Source organism: Mandrillus leucophaeus, unplaced genomic scaffold (genome assembly GCF_000951045.1).
Source record: "Mandrillus leucophaeus isolate KB7577 unplaced genomic scaffold, Mleu.le_1.0 Scaffold35, whole genome shotgun sequence".
NCBI lineage: Eukaryota > Metazoa > Chordata > Mammalia > Primates > Cercopithecidae > Mandrillus > Mandrillus leucophaeus.
The window spans coordinates 2,715,668-2,721,978 of NW_012103698.1; the positions used below are offsets into that span (position 1 = coordinate 2,715,668).

Consider the following 6,311-nt stretch of genomic DNA (forward strand, 5'->3'; position numbering starts at 1 on the left):
GGCCAGGCGGCCCGAGGTGAGGCGACTAGACGTGGGCGGGCGAACGGAGAGGGGGTTGTGTAGGTCTTGTTGCGCCCCTCTCTGCGGGCGACAACTGGGCCGCGTCTTAAAGGGGCCGTCGCCCCCGGCCCTTGCATTTGTTGGGGTTAGTATGGAGGATGGGTGTGGACACTCCCCGCAGGGTTGGGACCTCGGTGACTAGGGCCTCGTCCTTCCCGTCTCGTATCTCTGGAGACCGGGGGTCATGCGGTGACCTCAGCTACCTGAGGAAGCCCGTGGGGCGCCCACACGTGGGGAGTGTGTTAGACCAGGTGCACGTGGGACCCGGTGGGGCGGTGTCGGGCTAACACGTGTGTAGGTTTGAGGGTGGGCAGGGGCAGGGCGGAGGCTGGAAGGCCTTGAGTGGGAACCCCGTGAGGGTTGTATATCTGTCATTTTAAACAAATGAGATCTAAGGGCTTGTTAGTGTAAGTGTCAATTTGTAAGGGGCAAGTTAAGATATGGTTGAATGGTGCACGCTGCTGGCTGGTGTTGGGTTAGGGCAGGCTGACACCTGCATAGACTTAGGAGTGTCTAGATGACACCCCTTCTGGTTTTTTAGGTTTTTGCAGAGCGACTAGGAAAGTGTCATCCTATTTTGACACTTCTTCTTGAGCTTGCTAATGAAAAGTACTACTTCCGTAATCTCCGAGGCTGGAAGCCCCCTACAGTTTAGGAGTGACAGAGCCTAGGAAGCCACTTACTATTCTAGTTAACAGCCAACTGTGCCTGGAATTCTTTGATTCACACACTGTCTCTAGTTTGATGTACTTGTTAGAAATGGGGGAAGGAATTTGGAGGTTGACCTGGCTAACGTCACAGGTTAGTTTTCCAGTCAGTGACTTTCATTATTTCCTTCACAAAATTATTGTGGCTTTTCACAGGCAATTTAAATTAAATAATAGATTTATTGAAATATGATTCAAATACCAAAAGATTCAGGTTTCTAAAGTGTATAATTCAGTGATTTTCTAAAACTATATTTATTAAGTTCTGTAGCCATCAACCACTATTTTAATCACCCTAAAATTAATCACCCTAAAAAAGAATCTCTAGAAGCCATTTAGCAGTCACTCCCCATTCCCTCTCTCTCCAGCCTCAGGTAACCACTAATATATTTTCTGCCTAGATTGCCTAAAAAAAGAAACATACAACATGTATCTTTCTTTGCCTGGTTTGTTTCACTTAACATGGTGTTTTCAGAGTTCATCCATGTTGTAGCATATATCGGGACTTAATCCTTTTTTTTTTTTGAGAATGAGTCTCACTCTGTCGCCCAGGCTTAAGTGCGATGGGGCGGTCCCGACTCACTGCAACCTCTGCCTCCCAGGTTCAAGCGCTTCTCGTGCGTCAGCCGAGTAGCTGGGATTACAGGCGGCCACCACCACACCCGGCCAATTTTTGTATTTTTAGTAGAGACGTGGTTTCACCATGTTGACCAGACCTGTCTCGAACTCCTGACCTCAAGTGATCGGCCTGCCTTGGCCTCCCAGAGTGCTGGGATTACAGGCATGAGCCACCGCACATGGCCTCATTCGCTTGTAATGCCTAATAATATTCTGTTGTAGTTGCATTTTATGTTTGAAATTTCCAAGCTGCTCCTCCTGTAAAACAATTTGAGATCATTATGTGTGGTAAAAGTTGCATACCTTCTAGACTTTAAAATGAATTTTGTTTTTAAGGGATTAAATTCCATCGTTTTTGTTTACTGTGTTCTTTTCCTCTACATTTTATTTCAGTAGAAACTGAATCAATTTTTGAAAGTCTGTAAATTGTGATAGGAAATAATTGTAGTGAGCACAAATGTGATTAGAAAAGTTTATGACTAATAAAAACATTTTGAGTACATCAAGGTGGAAATGTGATTAAGCCAAAGCAACAAATCAAGAGCTATGATGCTGGGTATGGTGTCTCAAGCCTGTAGTCCGTTACTCAGGAGGCAAGGGGATCACTTGAGTCCCTTGTGAGCTATGACTGTGCCAGTGCACTCAAGCCTGGGCGGAGAGCGAGACCCTGTCTCTAGAAACAAAACAAAACAAATTATAAGCTGTGGTATTAGAAGTTCACTTAATGAAAGTTTGTTGGCTGGGTGCGGTGGCTCATGCCTGTAATCCTTGCACTTTGGGAGACTGAGGCGGGTGGATCACCTGAGGTCAGGAGTTCGAAAACAGCCTGGCCAACATGATGAAACTCTGTCTCTACCAAAAATACAAAAAATTAGCTGGGCGTGGTGGCACACACCTATAATCCCAGTTAGTCAGGAGGCTGAGGCAGGAGAATCGCTTAAACCTGGGAGGCAGCGGTTGCAGTGAGCCAAGATCACACCACTGCACTCCAGCCTGGGCAACAAAAGCAAACTCCATCTTGACAAAACAAAACAAAACAAACAAACAAAAAAACTGGCTAGGGGATTTTATATGTCAGCCTACAAATTCACATTAAATAGGCTAGGCTTGGTGGCTCACATCTGTAATCCCAGCACTTTGGGAGGCCTAGGCAGGCAGATTGCTTGAGCTCAGGAGTTTGAAATCAGCATGGACAACATGGCAAAATCCTGTCTACAGAAAGTACAAAAATTAGCTAAGCATGGTGATGTGCACCTATAGTCCCAACTACTTGGGAGGCTGAGGTGGGAGGATGGCTTGAGCCCGGGAGGTGGAGATTGCAGTGAGCTGAGATTGAGCCACTGCACTCCAGCCTGGGCGACAAGAGCCCAAGCTGGCTCGACAACAACAACAACGACAAAATACACATGAAATGTAAATGCTAGGACGCAGTGGATTTTAGAGTGGACAGAGTGGGTTAGTGTTAATAGGAGACCGAGTTTTTGTAGGAAAACAGTTGAAAAGTTTCTATTTTTTTTTCTGAGATGGAGTCTCGCCCTGTCACCAGGCTAGAGTGCAGTGGCACGATCTAGGCTCACTGTGGCCTCTGCCTCCTGGGTTCGATAAATTCTCCTGCTTCAGTCTCCCAAGCAGCACATGCCACCACGCCTGGCTAATTTTTGTATTTTTAATAGAGACGGGGTTTCACCGTGTTGGCCAGGCTGGTCTTGATGTCTTGATCTTATGATCTGCCTGCCTCGGCCTCCCAAAGTGCTGGTATTACAGGTGTGAGCCACTGTGCCCGGCCAACAGTTGAAAAGTTTTAAAGTTGGATCTTAAGTATCAAAATCTTGATATGATAGGCTATAGCATGTAGAGAATGAGAAGGGCATACTAATATCAGACAATACTAATATCAGATACTGATATCAGATAATATCAATACTAATATCACATACTAATATCAGATACTAATGTCAGACAACTTTTGTGAGTCAGTATGGTAGATACCTTATATATTATCATTTTAATTCTCATGAAACTTGCTGGTAGTTATCCTCATTTTATAGATGAGAAAATTGAAACCAACTTAAATCACATAGCCAGTAAATGACAGAATCAGTATTCTGTTTTTGTTACAGTCCTTCTGCCTTCCCCATAAATATTTTGAAGAGTATTTTCGGCCAGGCCTAGTGGTTTACACCTGTAATTCCAGCACTTTGGGAGGCAGAGGAGGGAGGATTACATGAGCTTGAGGAGCTTGAGACCAGCCTGGTCAACATAGTGAGACCTCATCTCTACAGAAAATAAAATTTTTGGACTAGGGTGATGTGTACCTGTAGTTCAGCTACTTGGAAAGCTGAGATGGGAGGTTTGCTTGAGCTCGGGAAGTTGAGGCTACAGTGAACCCTGATTGTGCCACTGCACTCCAGCCTGGGCAACAGAGCTATTCCCTCCAGAGCAGGGTTCTTAACATTTTTTAATGTATCTTGGACCCCTTTGTAGTCTGAAGACACCTATTCTGTTCGGCAAGAGGTATTTTTTCTCCCTCCCGGTAAAGAGGTTTTTTTTTTTTTGAGACAGAGTTTTGCTCTTGTAGCTCAGGCTGGAGTGCAGTGGTGTGATTTCGGCTTACTGCAACCTCCACCTCCCAGGTTCAAGGGATTCTCCTGCCTCAGCCTCCCGAGTAGCTAGGATTTTGCACCACCACACTTGGCTAATTTTTGTATTTTTGGTAGAAACGGGGTTTCACCGTGTTAGCTAGGCTGGTCTCAAACTCCTGACGTCATGATCGATCCGCCCACCTTGACCTCCCAAAGTGCTGGGATTATAGATGTGAACCACTGTGCCTGGCCTGTTTTTGAAACTTCTTAGTGAATAAGATTGTTAAGGCTTAAGAACAGGCCAGACCATTTAAAAAAAAATCATTTTTTTTGAGGCGGAGTCTCGCTCTCTTGCCAGGCTGGAGTGCAGTGGTGCGATCTTGGCTCACTGCAACCTCCGCCTCCCGGGTTCAAGCAATTCTCCTGCCTCAGCCTCCTGAGTAGCTGGGACTACAGGCATGTGCCATCATGCCCAGCTAATTTTTGTATGCTTAGTAGAGATGGGGTTTCACCATGTTGACCAGGCTGGTCTGGAACTCCTGACCTCAGGTGATCTGCCTGCCTCTACCTCCCAAAGTGCTAGGATTATAGGCGTGAACCACTGTGGCTGGTCTATTTTATTTTTTAAGCGTTAACTGTTCCTTATTTGATATTACACATAAACCACACCCTAAAGTGCTTTTCAGTAAGTAAAAGGAACCATTTTAGTTATAAGGAATTCTAATTAGCTTGGCATAGTTAAGGCCAAAAGTGTAGACATTGCTGCCTTATCATCAGCCCTTTCCTTTAAGAGGCAAATAAAAACAAAACACAGGTGAATTGTGCTTGGTTCTGAGACAATGAAGGAATTTTGCCAGTGTTTACGTGTGCTAACATAACCAGTTATATAAATCTAAATATAAAGCCAATCTTCTGTAGGTTTTAAGATGGCATTCACCATCTTGATGAAAAGTTGAACATTACTAATGAAGTTCAGTCATATCTTTAGAAGGGGAAAACAGTGGTATCATTTACTTAATTGGAATTACTGTTAAAATAAAAACCAAGACCTTCACGGTAGCTCACACCTGTAATCTCAGCACTTTGGGAGACCGAGGCAGGCAAATCACTAGAGTCTAGGAGTTTGAGACCAGCCTGGGCAATATGCCAAAACCCCATCTCCAGAAAAAAATTAGCTGGACATGGTGGTGCATGCCTGTAGTCCCAGCTACTCTGGAGGCTGGCTAAAATGGGAGGATCGCCTGAGCTCAGCAGGTCAAGGCTACAGTGAGCTGTGATCCTGCCACTGCATTCCAGCCTGGATGACAAGCGAGACCCTGTCTAAAAAATAAAAGAGGCCGGGTGCTGTGGCTTAAATTTGTAATCCCAGCACTTTGGAGGCCGAGGCGGGTGTATCATGAGGTCAAGCAATCGAGACCATCCTGGCCAACATGGTGAAATCCCATCTTTACTAAAAACACAAAAATTAGCTGGGCGTGCTGGCGCGTGCCTGTAGTCCCAGCTACTTGGGAGGCTGAGGCAGTAGAATCACTTGAACCCTGGAGGTGGAGGTTGCAGTGAGCCAAGATTGCGTCCCTGCACTCCAGCCTGGCGACAGAGGGAAACTTGGTCTCAAAATAAAAATAAAAATAAAATCCAAAAAACCAAGTATATTCGTTTAACCACAGCCAGTTTTCTTTTTCTTTTTTTTTTTTTGAGACGGAGTTTTGCTTGTTGCCTAGGTTGGTGTGCAGTAGCATGATCTCAGCTCACTGCAACCTCTGCCTCCCAGATTCAAGCAATTCTCCTGCCTCAGCCTCCCCAGTAGCTGGGATTACAGGCACTCGCCACCATGCCTGGCCATTTTTTTTTTCTTTTTGAGATGGAGTCTCACTCTGTTGTCCAGGCTGGAGTGCAGTGGTACTATCTCGGTTCACTGCAACCTCCACCTCCTAGGTTCAAGTGATTCTTCTGCCTCCTACATAGCTAGGACTACAGGTGCTTGCCACCATACCTGGCTAATTTTTGTATTTTTAGTAGAGATGGGGTTTTAGCATGTAGACCAGGCTGATCTCAAACTCCTGACCTCAGGTGATCCATCCGCCTCAGCCTCCCAAAGTGCTGGGGTTATAGGTATGAGCCACTGCGCCTGGCGTAATTTTTGTATTTTTAGTAGAGACAGGGTTTCACCATGTGGCCAAGCTGATCTTGAACTCTTGACCTCAGGTGATCCACCTGCCTCAGCCTCCCAAAGTGCTCGGGTTACAGCCATGAGCCACTATGCCTGGCCAGACATTTCTATTTTGTAATAAATATGGCAGTGATCAGTTACTCATTAGTACTTTTTTTTTTTTTTTTTTTTTTT

At 45.3% G+C, this 6,311-nt stretch overlaps 1 protein-coding gene across 1 annotated transcript in view; it reads left to right on the forward strand.

The window, feature by feature from the left end:
* Window positions 1-6,311, forward strand: part of INO80 (INO80 complex subunit) — a 141,870-nt gene continuing 135,559 nt past the window's right edge. Inside the window, exon 1 of the mRNA XM_011989304.1 lies at window positions 1-16. The gene's annotated coding sequence lies outside the window, so the exon portion shown is untranslated. The remainder of the gene's footprint in view (window positions 17-6,311) is intronic.